Source organism: Pongo abelii, chromosome 13 (assembly GCF_028885655.2).
Source record: "Pongo abelii isolate AG06213 chromosome 13, NHGRI_mPonAbe1-v2.0_pri, whole genome shotgun sequence".
Classification (NCBI taxonomy): domain Eukaryota; kingdom Metazoa; phylum Chordata; class Mammalia; order Primates; family Hominidae; genus Pongo; species Pongo abelii.
In genome coordinates this window covers 13,264,516-13,287,626 of record NC_071998.2, presented here as the reverse complement: position 1 = coordinate 13,287,626, position 23,111 = coordinate 13,264,516, and positions in this window count along the sequence as shown.

Sequence of the window (23,111 nt, the reverse complement as noted above, 5' to 3'; positions counted from 1 at the left end):
AACTAAGCTTCATAAGTGAAGGAGAAATAAAATCCTTTACAGACAAACAAATGCTGAGAGATTTTGTCACCACCAGAAATGCCCTAAAGGAGTTCCTGAAGGAAGCACTAAACACGGAAAGGAACAACAGGTAACAGTCACTGCAAAAACTTGCCAAATTGTAAAGACCATCAAGGCGAGGAAGAAACTGCATCAACTAACGAGCAAAATAACCAGCTAAAATCATAATGATAGGATCAAATTCACACTTAAAAATACTAACCTTAAATGTAAATGGGCTAAATGCTCGAATTAAAAGGCACAGACTGGCAAATTGGAAAAGAGTGAAGACCCATCAGTGTGCTGTATTCTGGAAACCCATCTCACGTGCAGAGACACACATAGGCTCAAAATAAAGGGATGGAGGAAGATCTACCAAACAAATGCAAAAAAAAAAAAAAAGGCAGGGGTTGCAATCCTAGTCTCTGATAAAACAGACTTTAAACCAACAAAGATCAAAAGAGACAAAGAAGGCCATTACATAATGGTAAAGGGATCAATTCAACAAGAAGAGCTAACTATCCTAAATATATATGCACCCAATACAGGAGCACCAAGATTCATAAAGCAAGTCCTTAGTGACCTACAAAGAGACTTACACTCCCACACAGAAATAATGGGAGAGTTTAACACTGCATTGTCAACATTAGACAGATCAACGAGACAGAAAGTTAACAATGATACCAGGAATTAAACTCAGCTCTTCGCCAAGCGGACCTAATAGGCAACTACAGAACTCGCCACCCCAAATCAATAGAATATACATTATTTCCAGCACCACACCACACATATTCCAAAATTGACCACATACTTGGAAGTAAAGCACTCCCTAGCAAATGTAAAAGAACAGAAATCATAACAAACTGTGTCTCAGACCACAGTGCAATCAAACTAGAACTCAGGATGAAGAAACTCACTCAAAACCGCTCAACTACATGGAAACTGAACAACCTGCTCCTGAATGACTACTGGGTACATAATGAAATGAAGGCAGAAATAAAGATGTTCTTTGAAACCAACGAGAACAAAGACACAACATACCGGAATCACTGGGACACATTCAAAGCAGTGTTTAGAGGGAAATTTATAGCACTAAATGCCCACAAGAGAAAGCAGGAAAGATCCAAAATTGACACCCTAACATCCCAATTAAAAGAACTAGAGAAGCAAGGGCAAGCACATTCAGAAGCTGGTAGAAGGCAAGAAATAACTAAAATCAGAGCAGAACTGAAGGAAATAGAGACACAAAAAAACCCTTCAAACAATCAATGAATCCAGGAGCTGGATTTGTGAAAAGATCAACAAAATTGATAGACCACTAGCAAGACTAATAAAGAAGAAAAGACAGAAGAATCAAATAGACGCCAAAAAAAAAAAAAAATGACAAAGGGGATATCACCACGGATCCCACAGAAATACAAACTACCATCAGAGAATACTATAAACACCTCTATATAGATAAACTAGAAAATGTAGAAGAAATGGATAAATTCCTTGACACATACACCGTCCCAAGACTAAACCAGGAAGAAGTTGAATCTCTGAATAGACCAATAACAGGTTCTGAAGTTGAGGCAATAATTAATAGCTTACCAACCAAAAAAAGTCCAGGACCAGATGGATTCACTGCCGAATTCTACGAGAGGTACAAGGAGGAGCTGGTACCATTCCTTCTGAAACTATTCCAATCAATAGAAAAAGAGGAAATCCTCCCTAACTCATTTTATGAGGCCAGCATCATCCTGATACCAAAGCCGGACAGAGACACAACCAAAAAAGAGAATTTTAGACCAATATCCTTGATTAACATTGATGCAAAAATTCTCAATAAAATACTGGCAAACCGAATCCAGCAGCACATCAAAAAGCTTATCCACCATGATCAAGTGGGCTTCATCCTTGGGGATACAAGGCTGGTTCAACATACGAAAATCAATAAACGTAACCTAGCATATAAACAGAACGAAATACAAAAACCACATGATTAACTCAATAGATGCAGAAAAGACCTTTGACAAAATTCAACATTTCATGCTAAAAACTCTTAATAAATTAGGTATTGATGGGACGTATCTCAAAATAATAAGAGCTATCTATGACAAACCCACAGCCAATATCATACTGAGTGGACAAAAACTGGAAGCATTCCCTTTGAAAACTGACACAAGACAGGGATGCCCTCTCTCACCACTCCTATTCAACATAATGTTGGAAGTTCTGGCCAGGGCAATTAGGCAGAAGAAGGGAATAAAAGGCATTCAATTAGGAAAAGAGGAAGTCACACTGTCCCTGTTTGCGATGACACGACTGTATATCCAGAAAACCCCATCATCTCAGCCCAAAATCTCCTTAAGCTGATAAGCAACTTCAGCAAAGTCTCAGGATAGAAAATCGATGTGGAAAAATCACAAGCATTCTTATACACCAAAAACAGACAAACAGAGAGCCAAATCATGAGTGAACTCCCATTCACAATTGCTTCAAAGAGAATAAAATACCTAGGAATCGAACTTACAAGAGATGGGAAGGACCTCTTCAAGGAGAACTAAAAACCACTGCTCAATGAGATAAAATAGGATACAAACAAATGGAAGAACATTCCATGCTCTTGGGCAGGAAGAATAAATATTGTGAAAATTGCCATACTTCCCAAGGTAATTTACAGCTTCAATGCCATCCCCATCAAGCTAACAATGACTTTCTTCACAGAATTGAAAAAACTACTTTAAAGTTCGTATGGAACCAAAAAAGAGCCCGCATCACCAAGTCAATCCTAAGCCAAAAGAACAAAGCTGAAGGCATCATGCTACCTGACTTCAAACTATACTACAAGGCTACAGTCACCAAAACAGCATGGTACTGGTACCAAAACAGAGATCTTGACCAATGGAACAGAATATAGCCCTCAGAAATAATGCCACAGTTCTACAACTATCTGATATTTGATAAACCTGAGAAAAACAAGCAATGGGGAAAGGATTCTCTATTTAATAAATGGTGCTGGGAAAACTAGCTAGACATATGTAGAAAGCTGAAACTGGGTCACTTCTTTACACCTTATGCAAAAATTAATTCAAGATGGATTAAAGACTTACATGTTAGACCTAATACCATAATAACACTAGAAGAAAACCTAGCCAATACCATTCAGGACATAGGCATGGGCAAGGACCTCATGTCTAAAACACCAAAAGCAATGGCAACAGAGGCCAAAATTGGCAAATGGGATCTAATTAAACCAAAGAGCTTCTGCACAGCAAAAGGAACCACCATCAGAGTGAACAGGCAACCTACAGAATGAGACTAAATTTTTGCAATCTACACATCTGACAAAGGGCTAATATCCACAATCTACTATGAACTCAAACAAATTTACAAGAAAAAAGCAAACAATCCCATCAAAAAGTGGGCAAAGGATATGAAAAGACACTTCTCAAAAGAAGACATTTATGCATCCAAAAAACAGATGAAAAAATGGTCATCATCACTGGCCATCAGAGAAATGCAAATCAAAACCACAATGAGATACCATCTCACACCAGTTAGAATGGAGATCACTAAAAAGTCAGGAGACAACAGGTGCTGGAGAGGATGTGGAGAAATAGGAACACTTTTACACTGTTGGTGGGACTGTAAACTAGTTCAACTATTGTGGAAGTCGGTGTGGCATTTCCTCAGGGATCTAGAACTAGAAATACCATTTGACCCAGCCATCCCATTACTGCTTATATACTCAAAGGATTGTAAATCATGCTGCTATAAAGACAGATGCACACATATGTTTATTGCGGCACTATTCACAATAGCAAAGACTTGGAACCAACCCAAATGTCCAACAACGATAGACTGGATTAAGAAATTGTGGCACATATACCCCATGGAGTACTATGCAGCCATGAAAAATGATGAGTTCATGTCCTTTGTAGGGACATGGATGAAGCTGGAAACCATCATTCTCAGCAAACTATCTCAAGGACAAAAAACCAAACACCACATGTTCTCACTCACAGATGGGAATTGAACAATGAGAACACATAGACACAGGAAGGGGAACATCACACACCAGGGACTGTTGTGGGGTGGGGGCAGGGGGGAGGGATAGCATTAGGAGATATACCTAATGCTAAATGACAAGTTAATGGGTGCAGCACAACAACATGGCACATGTATACATATGTAACAAACTTGCACATTGTGCACATGTACCCTAAAAGTTAAAGTATAATAATATTAAAAAATAATGTTTAGTCTTTTGCCTATTTTTAGTTGGGTATTATAATTATTATTGTTTAGCTTCTGATTTGTATGAGTTTCTGCTATATTTTGAATACTATCCTTTTATCATATATGATTTGCAAATATTTTATCCCATCTTAAATGTTTTCTTAATTTTTGCTGTGCACAATAGTTTAATACACTACAACTTTATGTCTGGTTTTATTGCTATACTTTTGATAGTATATTTAAAAAAAAATGCCAAGGCCAGTATCATGGAGGCTTTTCATATGTTTTTTTAAATATTTTCTTTTAAGAATTTATGTATTAAATTTGTCTTAAGTCAATTTTCGTGTCTGGCATAAGAAATATGATCAAGTTTATTATTGTGCTTGTGAGTATCCAGTTTTCCCAGCACTAAGTATTGAAAAGGCTACACTTTTTGTATTGTGTATTCATAGTGCCCTTATCAAAGATTAACTTTAGATGCATAGATTTACTTCTGGGCTCTGTATTCTGTTCCATTGGTTTTTGTGTGGGTTCCTATAAACATACCATTCTATTATGTTTACTGTAGTCTTGAAATGTAGTTTTAAATAATAAAGTATAATGTCCCCAGATTTCGTTTTATTCCTCATGATTGCTTTGGCCTTTCAATATTTCTTATAGTTTTATATACATTGCAGAATTTATTTTCTATTACAGTAAAAAGTGGTACAGGAATTTTGATAGGAAGTTGGATTAATATACAGATTGCTTTGGATAATATGGCTTTTAGACAATACTCTTCTGATCCATAAACATATAATATATTTACATTTATTTGTATTTTTTAAAATTTTTTCATCAATACATTTTATTTTTTATTGTAAAGATCTTTCACCACATTGGTTGAATTTATTGCTAAGAAATCTATTAGTTTGTTGCTATTGTAAATGAGATTTTTTCTTTTTTATTGGTTTGTTGCTAGCATACAGAAACAAAACTGATATTTGTATGTTAATTGTATATTCTGCTTCTTTACTGAGTACATTTATTAGATGCACTATTTATATATAGATGAATTAAATGCACTATTTAAATGTATTATTTATGTTTTTTATATATAATATTATGTCATCTACAAACAGTGACGTTATTTCTTATTTTCAATTTGGATCTTTTAGCTTCTCTTGCTTAAGTTTTTGACGTAGGACTTAATTATTCTACGTAGGACTTCCAGTTCTATGTTAAAATAGAACCGTTAGAATGGGCATAATATAGACTTGCATTGGTGTTTGTGCATTTGAAGGAGCAAACACCTCTTTTCATTTTTTTGTTGTTGTTGTTGTTTTGTTTTTGAGATGGAGTCTCGCTTTGTCACCCAGACTGGAGTGCTGTGGCATGATCTTGGCTCACTGCAACCTTCACCTCCTGGGTTCAAGCAATTCTCTGCCTCAGCATCCCGAGTAGCTGGGATTACAGGCGCCAACAACCATGCCCGGCTAATTTTTGTATTTTTAGTAGGGACAGTGTTTCACTATCTTGTCCAGGCTGGTCTTGAACACCTGACCTCGGCCTCCCAAAATGCTGGGATTACAGGTTTGGGCCACCGTGCCCAGCCACCTCTTTTCATTTTTATAAACTGGTTTTAGTAGGTAAAGATCTTCATCTTTTGGGTCTCAAGGCTGATGAGATCTTTACTGGGTTTGCAGTAAAAAGGCTTGTAGCTGCATCACAAGGTCGCTGCCGAATCTGGAGTGAGTTTTACCTTTAGTGGGCTTGTTGCCAGGAGCACGTATGGTTGTGAGTTCTGTCATGTTTTTCAGCAGGCTGGATTGTTTTCAGGGCTTTGTTCTGTGAAGCAGGCACTAGGGCAGGTTCTGCTATATGCTGGGACTAATAGCAGATATGTGGGTGAGTGTGGCTTCCACTGAGTACCTAGCAGGTTTTCCCCAGTTTATCTACAAACAGTGACTTTTGAACTGTTTTGTGTGAGTCACGAGTATGATGTCCCCAGCTTTTTTCTTATTTCTCATGATTGGTTTGGTGATTCAGCCTACATTGTAGGCTTACATTTTCTATTACTATAAAAATTGGAACAGGGATTTTGATAGGGATTTGAGTTAACTTACAGATTGCTTTGGATAACATGACCCCTTATTACCCAAAGGGCCTGCCTTCTCAAAATGACCATTTTCGATCTTGGGTTTTAGCAAGGTTTCATAAGGCCCTGTATCCCAAAGCTCACTATATTGTCCAGGCTGTTCTTGAACTCCTGGCCTGGCAGTCCTCCTGCCTCAGGCTCTTAAATGGAGGAGATTACTGTTATGAGCCACTGTACCTGGATCTCTCATAAAGTTACATTGGTTGATGGATGGCTGACTAGTTTTTATTGCTGCAAGGGAATACAAAAGTAAAGACCCCCTATTCCACCACCTTGATAATGTCACTGTCTCCATACATTTCTTCCTTATTTTGTTCTCTTGTATGTTTGTGTGTTATTTTAGGTTCAAATATTAAGACCAATAAGCTAGGATTTATACATTGTGTGAAAAGTAAATTAGATAGCCAGTAGGAACCCTATATATATTATAATGTTCCCCCAAAAGATTAAGTTTAGTGCAGGCAAAAAGGGCTCATTAAAATTTTCGTCCACTATTTTAAACCTCTGTCCAAACTATAATATAATTTGTGCCCCAATTTTTATTTTATCAATTACTTTTAACCATATTTCATAAAATTTATCTTTTTTCTTTATTTAGAAATGTAAGGCTATTAGTTGCTTTTAAAGGCTGTAATACAGCTTTTTTATATTGTGAAATAATAGCAGCAATATTACAAATATTTATAGTGTAAATACTTATTCACTTAAATCTTCCAATTAGAGAATTTCATTAATTATTGTAGTGTATTTCTGTAAGATTGTACTGCCACACACTACAGGGCAATGATTCAAAATGCCTCTTCTTCACAGATGCACAGTCACAGTTGAACATTGTAGTTATTTACAAAAATTATTTTCTAGTGTTATATCAATGTTCCAAACAAGATTTTCTGGGTAAATATTTCTCCCATTCTGGTTTTGCAATTCCATGTTAACTGTATTTTTATTTTAGGGTAGGTTCCTTGACATTGGTTTATAGTATTTTTGGTTTTACCTAAAGTATTATTTTGGATGACAATGTGCAGCAACGTTTAATGTACAGTTTATGTCAATGTGCAGTTTAATTACAATATGAATCAGCCATATATTTATTCACAGTTCAAGTTTAACAAACTTAATGAAAACTAAGCAAACTAACATTACATGATAAAGACCCAATCAGCTATCTTATACTTAAGCAAATACACCAAAAAATAGTTTGTAGCTTTATTGCTGCTTTTGTTCAAACTATGGTTTATATTCCCTATGACCAAAGAAATTTCTGATATTTTCCTACCACGCTAAAGAAACAGACAAAAAGACAGCGATTATACTTTCAAGTAGCAGTTTGTTTAGAGCCCCAGATATTCCATCTGTAGACCACTATGTTCATATTTCTTTGTTTTAATAAGCTGTAGCCCAAAACCTTACATTTTTGTGGAAATTAAACCTTTTCATTTCCATACTAAAGACAGGACAGTCCCTTGACCTAAATCCAAGGGTGATGGCTTAGAGTGAGGACCATTTCTTGTTGACATGGAGATGGTTGAGTTGGTCTACAATAAATCTATGGGAGAGGCAGGTTGTGGTAAGTTGGAAGTGTTGGCTGCCTTCACGGTCTCAAAGTTCTCTGTCAAGTTCACCTCAGCACTGCTGTACTCCTGTTCTGCTCTCAGGTTTGGAATGCTTGGCCAGTAGTGGTTCTCCACATGGTTCTCAACTGCCAGTGCTTTCCTGATCCACTGCCTGCCAGAAATGCAATTGTAGCAGAGGAGGCTGGTAAGGGGACAGAAGCCACAGATGGTAACAGGCCACTGCCTGGCAGGGGAAGAGAGCAGTGGGCTCTCAATCCTAGCTCACATGCCAAGGGCCATTCTCATCCCAGCACCCAGTGGTGTCCCCCATAATGTGCACTGCCTGGCCTGAGGTAAATGGAGAGACCAGCTAAGGCATAAAGTTGAAAAGGGGCTTTCCAGAGTCCCAAGTGTGCTGGACATCTCACCAGCCATGGAAAGAGTGTTTGTCCTTGTGGCCACTGATAGACAATGATGGGAGCCTGCCCACATTTCAGGGCCTTCTGGAGTCTTCACTTGAGAGTTCAGCTCTGGCAACAGAAGACACTTCTGGTGTCCAGAGATTCTCAGTGCCTGTCGTATGTAAAACCGATTGATGGCATCTGCTGGTTTCTGGGAGCACTGCTTGGCCATCCTTATCTGTGGGCCCCAGCCAAGGCACTGCAGAAAGCTTGGTGTCTGGCTAGCATTCTGGACTGTGAGACAGCGTGGCTGCAGCTAGCACTGGATGGAGAGAGTACAGTGTGGTGAAGTGGTGTAGTGGACATTCTGCCACATGGCCTAGAGTTTCTCGTGACTCTGGGCTGCCGAGGTGCAGTGAACAGAAAGGAATCAGGGAGTGGAGACCATTTCTAGGCCACAGCTCAGGGATGGAGAACCCAGGCTGAGCCTGGTGATTGCCCTGAGTTGAGTAGATGAAGCTGGAGTCCGGGGAGACCAAAGAAGCTCAGATAAACTCTGCAGGGCAGAGTATTCAGGGCATGAAAAGGACAAAGTCACAAAACAAAAACTCTCCAGTCTTCAGTTAAATACTGATCAGCACATGTATGTGTGTAAACTACAAGTCTGGGGGAAAAAATACCTGAAGGAAACAGAAAGAACAATGCTTGAACCTCCCACAGAACCAGGCATATTTGGTGTTCCCACCAGCAACAGTGGACAAATCTTATACTTTCCAGATGATTGGATGGAACACTCAGAAAAGAATTGCCTCAGCATTGCGGAAGATTGGATCTAGGCCGAGGCTGCTAAGGTCCTAATTAACAAGACCTCAAAGAAAACCCTCAAAGAACCAAAATCTTTCCAGATAATTTAACTGCATCCTAGAACATAGCTCAGTAATATTATAGGAACCCAATAATATCAAACACACAATAAGATATATTTCATGTTGTCTGCCATCCAGCTGAAAATTACCAGGCTGTGAAGAAAAAGGAAATATCTCAATAATGAGAAGAAAACTTGATCAACAGATGCAGAAATGGCAAATAAGATGGAATTAGTAAGCAATGATATTAAAACAGTTATTGTAATGATAACATTCCACAAGAAGAAAGTAAAGGGAAGCTAGAACATGGAAGTAGAGACATGGAAAACCTAGCTTGAACTTTTAGAGATGAAAAATACAATGTCTGAGATGAAAAATATAATAAATGGCATTTAAAATAGAGTAGATATTATACAAAAGAGGATTAGTCAACTGGAAGATGTAGCAGTAGAAACTATCAAAAATGGAACATGGAGAAAATAATGGAAAAAATTGAACAGAAAATCAGCACCAACAGGACTAATATAAGTGTAATTGGAGTTCCTGAAGAAGGTGGGGAGGAGTAGAAGAAAAAATATTTCAAAAAACTGTGGCTGAAAAAATTTAAATTTGAGAAAAACTGTAATCCCAGAGATCTAAGAACCAAGGAACCCTTAGCACAAGAGACTTAAGGATGACACACTGAAGCACATCATAATCCAATTGCCCCAAACCAGTGACAAAGAGAAAATTTGAAAAGTTACCAAAGGGAAAAGGACATTATACAGAGAGGAACAAAGATGAAAATGGGCTGAGCGTGGTGGCTCAAACCTGTAATCCCAGCACTTTGGGAGGCTGAGGCAGGATGATCACTTGAGCCCAGGAGTTCAAGACCAGCATGGGCAACATGGCAAAACCCCATCTCTACTAAAAACACAAAAATTAGCAGGGCATGGTGACACGCATCTGTAACCCAGCTACTCAGGAGGATGAGGCAGGGAGAATCGCTTGACCCCGGGAGGCGGAGGTTGCAGTGAGCTGAGATGGTGCCATTGCACTCCAGCCTGGGCAACAGAGCAAGATTCTGTCTCAAAAAAAAAGATGGCAGACATCTGGTTAGAAACAAAGCAAGGCCGGATGTGATGGCACATGCCTGTTATCCCAGCACTTTGGGAGGCTAAGGCAGGAGGTTCACTTGAGCCCAGGAGTTCTAGACCAGCCTGGGCAATATGGCAAACCTGGCCTCTACATAAAATGCAAAAATTAGCTGGGTGTGGTGGCGCATGCCTGTAGTCCCAGCTACGTGGGAGGCTCGGGCGAGAGGATTTCTTGAACCCAGGAAGTAAAGGTTTCAGTGAGCTGAAATCATGCCACTGTGCTGCAGCCTGGGTGACAGAGCAAGACCCTGTCTCAAAAAAAAAAAAAAAAAAGAAACAATGCAAACCAGAGGATAGTAAGAGTGACTTCTATAAAATACTTAAGGATGAAACGATTTTCAGTCTAGAATTCTACACCCAGCAAAAAATATCTTTCAAAGATGATAGTGCAGTAAAGACTTTCAGACATTGAGAACTTGAGGAATACATAACCAGGAAGTCCTCACTACAAGGAATATTAAAGGAAATCCTTCAGGCAGAGGGAAAGTGAAACCAGATGGAAGTCCAGATGTACACAAAAGAATGTAGAGCACCAGAGATGGCAAATGTGTGAGCAAAAATACCACATTAAAAAGCATTTTTTTTTTTTTTTTAGTATTTATTGATCATTCTTGGGTGTTTCTCGGAGAGGGGGATATGGCAGGGTCATAGGATAATAGTGGAGAGAAGGTCAGGAGATAAACACATGAACAAAGGTCTCTGGTTTTCCTAGGCAGAGGAACCTGCGGCCTTCTGCAGTGTTTGTGTCCCTGGGTACTTGAGATTAGGGAGTGGTGATGACTCTTAAAGAGCATGCTGCCTTCAAGCATCTGTTTATCAAAGCACATCTTGCACCACCCTTAATCCATTTAACCCTGAGTTGACACAGCATATGTTTCAGAGAGCACGGGGCTGGCGACAAGGCCATAGATCAACAGCATCCCAAGGCAGAAGAACTTCTCCTAGTCAGAACAAAATGGAGTCTCCTATGCCCACCTCTTTCTACACAGACACAGCAACAATCTGATCTCTCTTTCCTTTCCCCACACTTCCCCCCCTTCTTTTCAACAAAACCGTCATCGTCCTCATGGCCCACTCCCGATGGTCGCTGTCTCTTCGGAGCTGTTGGGTACACCTCCCAGACAGGGCGGCCGGAAAGAGGTGCTCCTCACCTCCCAGACAGGGCGGCCGGGCAGAGGTGCTCCTCACTTCCCACACTGGGCGGCCAGGCAGAGACGCTCCTCACTTCCTCCCAGCCGGGGTGGCAGCCAGGCAGAGGCACTCCTCACCTCCCAGACGGGGCGGCCGGGCAGAGGTGCTCCTCACTTCCCACACTGGGCGGCCGGGCAGAGGCGCTCCTCACCTCCCAGACGGGGTGGCCAGGCAGAGGCTTTCCTCACTTCCCAGATGGTGTGGCGGCTGGGCAGAGGCACTCCTCACTTCCCAGATGGGGCAGCCAGGCAGAGGAGCTCCTCACTTCCTCCCAGACGGGGTGGTGGCCAGGCAGAGGCACTCTTCACTTCCCAGACGGGGTGGCCGGGCAGAGGCGCTCCTCACTTCCCAGATGGGGCAGCCGGGCAGAGGTGCTCCTCACTTCTTCCCAGATGGGGTGGCGGCCAGGCAGAGGCGCTCCTCACCTCCCAGATGGGGCGACCGGGCAGAGGTGCTCCTCATCTCCCAGACGGGGCAGCGGGCAGAGGTGATCCTCACTTCCTCCCAGACGAGGTGGCGGCCGGGCAGAGGCACTCATCACCTCCCAGACGGGGTGGCTGGGCAGAGGCGCTCCTCACCTCCCAGACAGGGTGGCCAGGCAGAGGCGCTCCTCACTTCCCATAAGGGGTGGCGGCCGGTCAGAGGCGCTCCTCCCTTCCCAGATGGGGCAGCCGGGCAGAGGCCCTCCTCACTTCCTCCCAGATGGGGTGGCGGCCAGGCAGAGGCGCTCCTCACCTCCCAGATGGGGCGGCCGGGCAGAGGCGCTCCTCATCTCCCAGACGGGGCAGCCGGGCAGAGGTGCACCTCCCTTCCTCCCAGACGGGGTGGCGGCAGGGCAGAGGCACTCCTCACCTCCCAGACGGAGCGGCCGGGCATAGGCTCTCCTCACCTCCCAGACAGGGTGGCCAGGCAGAGGCGCTCCTCACTTCCCATATGGGGTGGCAGCCGGGCAGAGGCGCTCCTCCCTTCCCAGATGGGGCAGCCGGGCAGAGGCACTCCTCACTTCCTTCCAGACGGGGTGGCGGCCAGGCAGAGGCACTCCTCACCTCCTAGACGGGGCGGCCGGGCAGAGGTGCTCCTCACTTCCTCCCAGACGGGGTCGCAGCCGAGCAGAGGCACTCCTCGCCTCCCAGACGGGGCAGCCGGGCAGAGGCGCTCCTCCCTTCCCAGATGGGGCGGCCGGGCAGAGGCACTCCTCACTTCCTCCCAGATGGGGTGGCGGCCAGGCAGAGGCGCTCCTCACCTCCCAGATGGGGCGGCCGGGCAGAGGTGCTCCTCATCTCCCAGACTGGGCAGCCGGGCAGAGGTGCTCCTCACTTCCAGACGGGATGGCAGCTGGGCAGAAGCACTCCTCACCTCCCAGACGGGGTGGCTGGGCAGAGGCGCTCCTCACCTCCCAGACAGGGTGGCCAGGCAGAGGCGCTCCTCACTTCCCATATGAGGTGGCGGCCGGGAAGAGGCGCTCCTCCCTTCCCAGATGGGGCAGCCGGGCAGAGGCGCTCCTCACTTCCTCCCAGACGGGATGGCGGCCAGGCAGAGGCGCTCCTCACCACCCAGACAGGCTGGCCGGGCAGAGGTGCTCCTCACTTCCTCCCAGATGGGGTGGCAGCCGGGCAGAGGCACTCCTCACCTCCCAGACGGGGCAGCCGGGCAGAGGCCTTCCTCACTTCCCAGACGGGGCAGCCGGGCAGAGGCGCTCCTCACATCCCAGACGATGGGCAGATGAGCAGAGACACTCCTCACTTCCTCCCAGACGGGGTGGCAGCCAGGCAGAGGCACTCCTCACCTCCCAGACGGGGCGGCCGGGCAGAGGCCCTCCTCACTTCCCAGATGGGGCGGCCGGGCAGAGGTGCTCCTCATCTCCCAGACGGGGCAGCCGGGCAGAGGTGCTCCTCACTTCCTCCCAGACGGGGTGGCGGCCAGGTAGAGGCACTCCTCACCTCCAAGACGGGGCGGCCGGGCAGAGGCACTCCTCACCTCCCAGACGGGTTGGCCGGGCAGAGGCGCTCCTCACATCCCAGACGATGGGCGGCCGGGCAGAGACGTTCCTCACTTCCTATACGGGATGGCGGTCGGGCAGAGGCGCTCCTCACACAAAAGAATGTAGAGCACCAGAGATGGCAAATGTGTGAGCAAAAATACAACATTAAAAATCATTTTTAAAAGATAATTGACGGTCTAAGGCAAAAAATTATAACAAATTAATGTGAGTTTACAGCACTTTTAGAAGTAAAATGCATGAAAACAATAACACAAAACCCAAAAGGAGGGAAATGAACAGACACTGTTTTAAGGTTCTTATCCTCTATGTGAAGTGGTATTATGTTGATGGCAGCCAATGCTAATTTAAATACATATACTGTATTAGTCTGTTCTTGTACTGTTATAAAGAAATGTCTGACACTTCTCAATGTAAGACATTTATGCAGCCAAAAACACATGAAAAAATGCTCATCATCACTGGCCATCAGAGAAATGTGAATCAAAACCACAATATCATCACTGGCCATCAGAGAAATGCAAATCATAACCACAATGAGATACCATCTCACACCAGTTAGAATGGGGATCACTAAAAAGTCAGGAAACAACAGGTGCTGGAGAGGATGCAGAGAAATAGGAACACTTTTACACTGTTGGTGGGACTGTAAACTAGCTCAAACATTGTGGAAGTCACTGTGGCGATTCTTCTAGAAATATCATTTGACCCAGCCATCCCATTACTGGGTATATACCCAAAGAATTATAAATCATGCTGCTATAAAGACACATGCACACGTATGTTTATTGCGGCACTATTCACAATAGCAAAGACTTGGAGTCAACACAACTATCCAACAATGATAGACTGGATTCAGAAAATGTGGCACATATACACCATGGAATAGTACGCAGCCATAAAAAATGATGAGTTCATGTCCTTTGTAGGGACATGGATGAAGCTGGAAACCATCATTCTCAGCAAACTACCGCAAGGACAAAAAACGAAACTCCTCCTGTTCTCACTCATGGGTGGGAATTGAACAATGAGAACACATGGACACAGGAAGGGGGACATCACACACCAGAGACTGTTGTGGGTTGGGGGGAGGGGGTAGTGATAGTATTAGGAGACATACCTAACGCTAAATGACGAGTTAATGGGTGCAGCACACCAACATGACACATGTATTCATATGTAACAAACTTGCATGTTGTGCACATGTACCCTAAAACTTAAAGTATAATAATAATACTTTAAAAATAATAATAAATAAATTAAAAAAAAGAAATGTCTGAGACTGGGGCTGGGCATGGTGGCTTACGCCTGTAATCCCAGCACTTTGGGAGGCTGAGGCGGGTATATTATGAGTTCAAGAGATTGACACCATCCTGGCCAATATGGTGAAACCCTGTCTCTACTAAAAACACAAAAAAAAAATTAGGTGGGCTTGGTGGCATATGCCTGTAGTCCCAGCTAAGCTACTTGGGAGGCTGAGGCAGCAGAATCACTTGAACCAGGGAGGCGGAGGTTGCAGTGAGTCGAGATCGCACCACTGCACTGCAGCCTGGGAGACAGAGTGAGACTAGGTCTCAAAAAAAAAAAAGGTCTGAGACTGGGGAATTTATGATGAAAAGAGGTTTAATTGGCTCACATTTCTGCAGGCTGCACAGGAAACGTGATTCTGTCATCTGCTCGGCTTCTGGGGAGGCCTCAGGGAGCTTACAATCATGACAGAAGGCAAAGGGGAAGCAGGCGCATCTTATGTGACTGGAGCAGGTGGAAGAGAGAGAGGGGGAGTTGCCACACACTATTAAACAACCAGATCTTGTGAGAACTCACTCGCTGTGTGGTACCAAGCGGGGATGGTGTTAAACCATGAGAAACTGGCTCCATGATCCAATCACATTCCACCAGGCCCCACATTTGGCATTGGGGATTACATTTCCACATGAGATTTGGGTAGGGACACAGATCCAAACCATATGATATACCATAAACCATAGAGCAATGATTCAAACTCAAAACCAAATGAAACAAAAATAGTTAGATGTAAAAGGCCAAAAAAGAAGATTAAATGAAATAAAAATACTCAACAAATTCAAAAGAAGTCAGAGAAAGAAGAAAAGGAGAAGAAACTACAGATGGGACAAATAGAAAGCAAACAGGAAGATGACCAATTAAAACGAAACTCTCCAGCATTCCACCAGTTGCGTGTGATTATTTAGTAACTCTCTGCCTCTGACAACAATACCTATCACACAGGTTTGTCATCAGAGCTTGTCACATGTGATATGGAAAGCCTGCTGTTTGCAGACTTGCAATCATTATACATTAGCTTGTATTGTTGGTAGCAGAGACCCAGGTCTCTGTGTTGGTCATGCTGAGGGCTCCCTTCTCATTGCTCTGTTTTCCTCCTCATTTTATCCCTTTCTGTACTTCCACGACCCACACCATCTGGTTGGAGAAGATTCTCAGCCTCTCGGTCTGCAAATGTTCAAAGTCCGTGTATCAAATAGCCAACAAATGTATTTCAGTACGTTTATCTGCTACTGAGGGATCCAGGAGAAATGCTTTCCTTTCTGCAAGAAGTCCGTGTCTGCTGATGCCAACAATGTGTTCTGTCTGTCCTCTTCTCTTTTCTGATCTGCATATTCTCAACTGCCCTGCACTTCTGGGAAGACTTTACACAGGGACAACTATGAGTCTTTGTAAGAAGATGAGAAGTCACCACTTTGGTAACCATCCATTAGACGTTCCAATATTGCTGCAGACATGGACTCTAGCATGTTCTCTTCTCTGACACCCACCCCTTCCCCCATTGGCCACAGCAACTTGGGTTTGCTCTTCAGCTATTGCAGGGCTTACCTCTGGGGAACTGTGACTTGCTTTATACTCTATCCAATAACACAGTGTGTCCTTATACACAGTAGGTGTTCAATATACCTCTGTTGAAGGGATTTCATCACAGTTAAATCTGTGGAGAGTTCAGCAGATAAGTGAGTTGCTCAAGATGGTCAGAGGCTGTCTTATTCCATTTGGGCTACCGTAACAAAATACCTTAGCCTAGGGGGCTTATAAGCAGCAGAAATTTATGTCTTATAGGTCTGGATGCTGGCAAGTGGAAGGTCAAGGTAGTGTCTGTTGAGGGCCTGTTCCTTATAGAAGGCAACTCCTAGCTGTGTCCTCACATGGTGGAAGGGGAGAACAAGCTCCCTTGGCTCCCATTTACAAGGCCACTTATCCCATTCATGGGGTCTTTGCTTTCATGATGAAATCACTTCCTAAAGTCTTTGCCTCCTCCTAATTCAAACCTAACCTATCAGGGGTTAGGTTTCAACACAGGGATTTTAGGGGCACAAAAACATTGACTATAGCAGAGACATAGCTGTACCTGGGTCTGGGACCTTCTGGGTCCAGCTCCATTATGACAACCACACGGCCCATGGTCTCCCACATGATGTAATTCTGTTCTGTGACATTGTGCCCACGAGGCAGGGATGCAGTAGAGGCCTCTGCAGACATGGCTTGTTCTTGGGACGTCCGCATGGCTTTGTGATGCAGGCCTGGAAGAATCCACCAGCTGCCCACTCTCATGCCTGACTCAGGTTCGTGGGTCCCTCCAGGCCCATGTCAGCCCCTCAATGTTTTCCTTGCCTCACCTCCCTGGGTTCCCTTCTGAACTCAGGGAACATGGAGGGAGCCGGGAGTCTCTGTTTTTAGTTCATGCTCTTGTCTCCTATTTGGGAACAATGCCCAGGCATGTGAATCTCTTTCCTACTGTTTTCTAAGAACATCAGGGATTTCCTCCAAACTCTTCACCTACTCCCTCCACTAAACCCTTCTCCCTCAGGGACACAGGGCACAGGCCCACTTCCTGTGTGAAGATCCTGCCACAGGGTGGCTCTTTGGTTTTCTGCGGGTATCCAGAAAAGAAGCTAAAGGTGAATGCACTCCGGAATCCAGGAGCACTGTTGATTTTCTCACCTTAGCTAAGAGAGCATCCCCACAGACACCCCTCGCCCCACCCCGGGCCCCCTGAATCCATACCATAAAATGTATGTCAGTTTGTTCAACTAGGGACCCCTCTGAGTATTTAATCCCTATTTAAAGATGATGTTTATTTTATTTTTGAGTTTAAATTAGTCAGCCTCAGGATACAGAATTAGATAAGGCCGGGATTTAGCTCCCCTGGAATGATTCATTTCACATCAAGCCTTCTTAACTCTTTGGCTGCAGAGGGGAAGTGCCTGTGTCTTTCTCTGCAGAGTTGCCTAGGGCTGGCCAGGTGAATACACATGCTCCCTCTTCCCCGTCCTGCCAGCCAGGGCATGGTTTATGCTTATGATGCATGGAGTTAGAATACTAGCCTTTTCAACACAACAGTCTTAAATCCTCACACAGGGAAATAGAGATAATATACAAGCAGGAAAAAAAGAAAAAGAAGCAGTCTTGAATTCTGCTACCTAAAGATAACCATTGTTACCATGTAGGCAAACTTCCTTTCATGCTGTGTCAAGTGTTTAAAAAATATGGCTCAATATTACAAACACACAGGACTATGTAGGGGATAATGACATCAAACTTTCATGTACCTCCCAGTTAAAATTCAAACGTGGTAGCTTTTGGATGCATTTGCTCCGGAGTTTAAGGGAAGAAAACTACAGATTCAGCCATAATGTTCACGCTGACACTCGAGTTATATATCCCTTTTCCAGTCCAGCTACCGCCTCCCTCCCCACCGTTCTGAAGTCAATATGTGTCTTCCCATCCATGATTAATACCTAGTGTGCCTGTCCATGAAGAATGGATAGTGCTCTTTGGTCTGTTTTTTGCCATTTTATACAAATATCAGTCTGTACATACTCTCCTGAAAGCTGCTTTTTCCTTCAACAATATCTTCCAGATGAATCTAGAATCCTGCATTTCTGGTGAGCAGAGAATGCGCAATGCCCCCTTCAACCCCCACCCCAAGGTGATGCTGATGTTCTGGTCCAAGGCCTGCACATAGCCTGGTGAGGCTTGCAGTCTTGGGACAGGTCTGTTGTCAGCCCTTCCTTCTTAGGAAGCACAGCCAGATGACCTTGGGGCTGGAGACCTCACTATGCCCCTCGCCAGCAGTGCCCACATCCGGCTTCATTCATCTTCATCAATATTTGTTATCACACTTTCTGATATTGTTCCTAGATTTTGCTGTGCAGCTGAATGCGTGCCTTGTGTTTCCCAGCCCTTCGGGTCTCCTCCTCTGTGAATAGCTCCTGGCCCATATGTCTGTTGGGTCTTTGGTTTCTCCTTGCTGACTTGTAAGTGTTTTTTTTTTTTTTTTTTTTTTTTTTTAGATGGAGTTTTGCACTTGATGCCTAGGTTGGAGTGCAATGGCATGATCGCGGCTCACCACAACTTCTGCCTCCCGGGTTCAAGCGATTCTCCTGCCTCAGCCTCCTGAATAGATGGGATTACAGGTAAGTGCCACGACGTCCGGCTAATTTTGTATTTTAGTAGAGACAGGGTTTCTCCATGTTGGTCAGACTGGTCTCGAACTCCCGACCTCAGGTGATCCACCCATCTCAGCTTCCCAAAGTGCTGGGATTACAGGCATGAGCCACCACGTCTGGCCACTTTTGATTTTAATGATCTGGATATCAATGCTTTTTTGGCCAAATACCTTACAAATATGTTTTCCCTATTGGTGCACTGTATTAGTCCATTTTCACACTGCCGATAAAGACATACCACAGACTGGGAAGAAAAAGACGTTTAATTGGACTTGCAGTTCCACATGACTGAAGAGGCCTCAGAATCATAAAGGGAGGTGTAAGGCACTTCTTACATGGCAGTGGCCAGAGAAAAATGAGGACGATGCAAAAGTGGAACCCCCTGATAAAACCGTCAGATCTCATGAGACTTACTCACTACCAGGAGAACAGTATGGGGGAAAAGACCCCATGATTTCAATTATCTCCCACCAGGTCCCTCCCACGACACAGGAGAATTATGGGAGGACAATTCTAGATGAGATTTGGGTGGGAACACACAGCCAAACCATATCATGCACTGTCTTTGTCTTTTAACTTTATTCATTGCCTTTTTTGTCAGATCAAAACTTCTACATTTAATACGATTGAATTTATCAGTAATTTCTTTTATGGTGTGTGTGTTTTGTGTCATATTAAAGAAAGTTTTTCTTTGCTTAGTGTCATAAACTCTGTCCTCTGTTTTCTTCTAAAAATTGGAAATCTGTTTCTCACATTCTGCTTTATTTCCTTTGTTCTTTGATTCGTAGGGATGTGAGGTAGAAATCTCTATCAGTTAACTCTTGCTTGGTAACAAGTAACCCCACACCTCAGAGGCCTACGACCATAGGCCACCATTTCTCACTCCTGAGCATGGGTTGCTTGGGAGGTTTCAGCTCGACCTGTGGTGGCTGAGCTGGATCTACTCCAAGTGTTTCTGATCCTCCTGGGTTTGGGGCCTGCCAGGGTGCCTTCTTCTCATGACAATGGCAGGAGTGCAAAGAACAGAGGGAAATGTGAAGGTCTCTTATCTTACTACACAGGCTGAGAATGGGCAGACTATCACTTTACCACATCCATTGGCAAAAGTGAGTCACGTGGCCAAACCAGAAGTCAAGGGCAGGAAGTTTAAGTATGAATCCCATCTCCATGTGCTATGATTTCCTGGGCTTTCAACTTCTTAAGGCTGAATTGTTTTATTCTCACCTCCCCAGACTGCAGAAAACACATTTTCTCCAGGACTCGTTGAACCATAGGGCAGAATGATTGTAGTTCACAAAGACTAGATGGAAGGTGCCATTTGGCCACTGAGGCCACTTCCTTCCCCTTGTCCCCATCTATGGCCTCTGTTCTGCTCCTATCTCCCTGTCATTCTGCCCAGGCCTTCCAGGCATCAGCCTCTTAATAGTTCCTGGCTTCGTTCCCTCTCTTCACTTCTATTATGTGAGGGTTTCCATCCTCATTTGGTGTAGGAGGACTGGACAGAGTCAACTCAGCCTGTCACGTCCACACTCTCAGCACCTGGGTACCCCTGAGTGCTCAGCATGAGTGGGGTCCCCCAGTGTCTCCCTCCACGGCACGTTCTGAAGGCATAGGAGCTGGACTGACATTTGGGACACCTAAACCTTTGTTACACTTCTGCCAGGACAACTTCCTTGGTCCAGGCAAATCATGGCAGCTCTCTATGCCTCATTTTTTTATTCCTCACACAGTGGAATAACATAAACCTCAGTACTTACCTAAGGGAGGAGAAATGATTCCCCTGCCTTCTCCCCATTTCTGCATTTGCCGGAGCATCAGATTTTTATGTCTGGCCAAGAATATAGGGAAGGAAGAGCAGGTAAGCTTTGGGCCCAAAGAGGGCATTTAGGGGTTTCACTTAAGGAAAGAAAGCCAGGGGGCAGAGAGGGGTGGTGGAGCATGATCTTGGGCCAATGGTGAAGAACTAATGAAGTGCAATGTGCATGGGTTAAGTTGTGTAGCAGCCTGGGTCCCATCAAGACATAGAAACCACATAGTGGGTCTAATGGGGAAGTGTAGTATAAAGGATTGCAACTATGATAAAAGAGTCACTGTAAGACATAAAGCAATTCTGCCTGCAGAGGGAGGTACCCAAGGAAGCACAGATTTGAAAGGTGTTCGGATGTCATAAAATGTGGTTCAGCCACCACATAAGAGACGTTTGTGGATTTGGGCAGGCTGGAGCTCGTCAGCAGCTTTTGCACAAGCACTAGGCCACCCACTGGAGTGCAGGTGAGGGAGCCTGTCGTGAGCCACTGGAATGAAGGGGAGGGAGCCGGCCATGAGCCGCTGGTGTGCAGGGGAGGGAGCAGGCCGTGAGCTGTTGGGGCAGGTGAGGGAGCTGGCCATGAGCCACTGGAGTGCAGGTGAGGGAGCTGGCCGTAAGCCGTTGGTGCAGGGATGCATGGCGGGAGTCTGGCTGCCTTTGTAGGGCAGGAAGTCTCCAGAATGCTTGAGTCCCGCAGGGTCTGGCAGAAGGAATGGCAGCTCTGTGCGGACCCTCTAGAATACAGTTCACTGTGTGCAGGTTGTACAAGGGGTACAAGAGGGGTTCTGGGAAACTTTTCAGGAACTTTCAGACCACATGGGCCCTGCTACGTTTTGGTTTCCACGTCAAGATGTTGCAACCCAAGGCTACAAGGTGGCTGAGGGACCAGGCCTAGGTCTGTTGTTGGGGCTTGAACATGATCAAGGCCCAGGCAGAGAGCTCCTGCCCCCTGCAGTCTCTCCATCCTCTACCTAGATGCCTGCAGAATGTTCACTTCCAGAGGGTATATTGAATAGTATTTCCCAGTTTAAAACAGTGCACGTATTGAAAGGTGCAGTCGGAGCTGGGAGGCAACAGACTGAAAACTGACACTGGAGACGCTGGCTCATAGCAACGAAGAGAAGCTGAAAAGGAGTGGGAAAGAACTAACTGTAATTTTACATCAACAATCTGCATCTTTGTTTCGATGGTTTGTGGCAACCAAAATGACGATTTTTTTTTCCCTCCTAGTTCAGACATAGCCTGAGACTTTTTTTTTTTTTTTTTTAGATGAAGTCTCACTCTGTCACTCAGGCTGGGGTGCAGTGGCGTGGTCTCGGCTCGTTGCAATCTCCACCTCCCGGGTTCAAGTGATTCTTCTGCCTCAGCTTCCAGAGTAGCTGGGGCTAACAGGCACTCACCACCACGACTGGAAAATTTTCGTGTTATTAATAGAGATAGGGTTTCTCCATGTTGGTCAGACTGGTCTTGAACTCCTGACCTCAGGTGATCTGCCCAACTCTGCCACCCAAAATGCTGAGATTACAGATGTGAGCCACTGTGCCCGGCCGCCTGAGACATTTTGGGCAACAGCTGTGACAGAAGAAATGTGTATCCCTTCCGGGCAAGGGATTTAAGAAGTGGCTCATGGCTGATTGTGTTTTCTTTGTTCTGTTTCTGGAACTGTGGGAGCATCTTCTGGGATAAGGGTCTATCTTTCTGAGTCTCTGAATGACTACGACCACCAGAGGCCTCTTGTTGACCCATGATGGATGTGAAATCAATTGAGAAGTCAAGGCTGGGTGCGGTGGCTCACACCTGTAATCCCAGCACTTTGGGAGACTGAGGCAGGCAGATCATGAAGTCAGGTAATCAAGACCATCCTGACTAATATGGTGAAATCCAGTCTCTACTAAAAATACAAAAAATTAGCCGGGCGTGGTGGCAGGCGCCTGTAGTCCCAGCTACTCAGGAGGCTGAGGCAGGAGAATCTCTTGAACTCAGGAGGCGGAGGTTGCAGTGAGCTGAGATTGCACCACTGCACTCCAGCCTGGGCCACAGAGCGAGACTCCATCCACCGCACCCCACGCCCTGAAAAAAAAGCAAAGAAAAGAAGTCAACTTTGCTGTTGAAGCCACTGAGGTTTGGGGACTTTTTTGTCACACTGCATCACCTGTCCTGACCAATGCATGACTCATCTCATCCTTGGCACAGCCCCTGAGAGAAGGGGCTTTATCCTCATTTCACAAATGAAGAGTCAAGTCTCAGAGAGGTTAGCAGCATGAGCAAGGTCACACAGCGA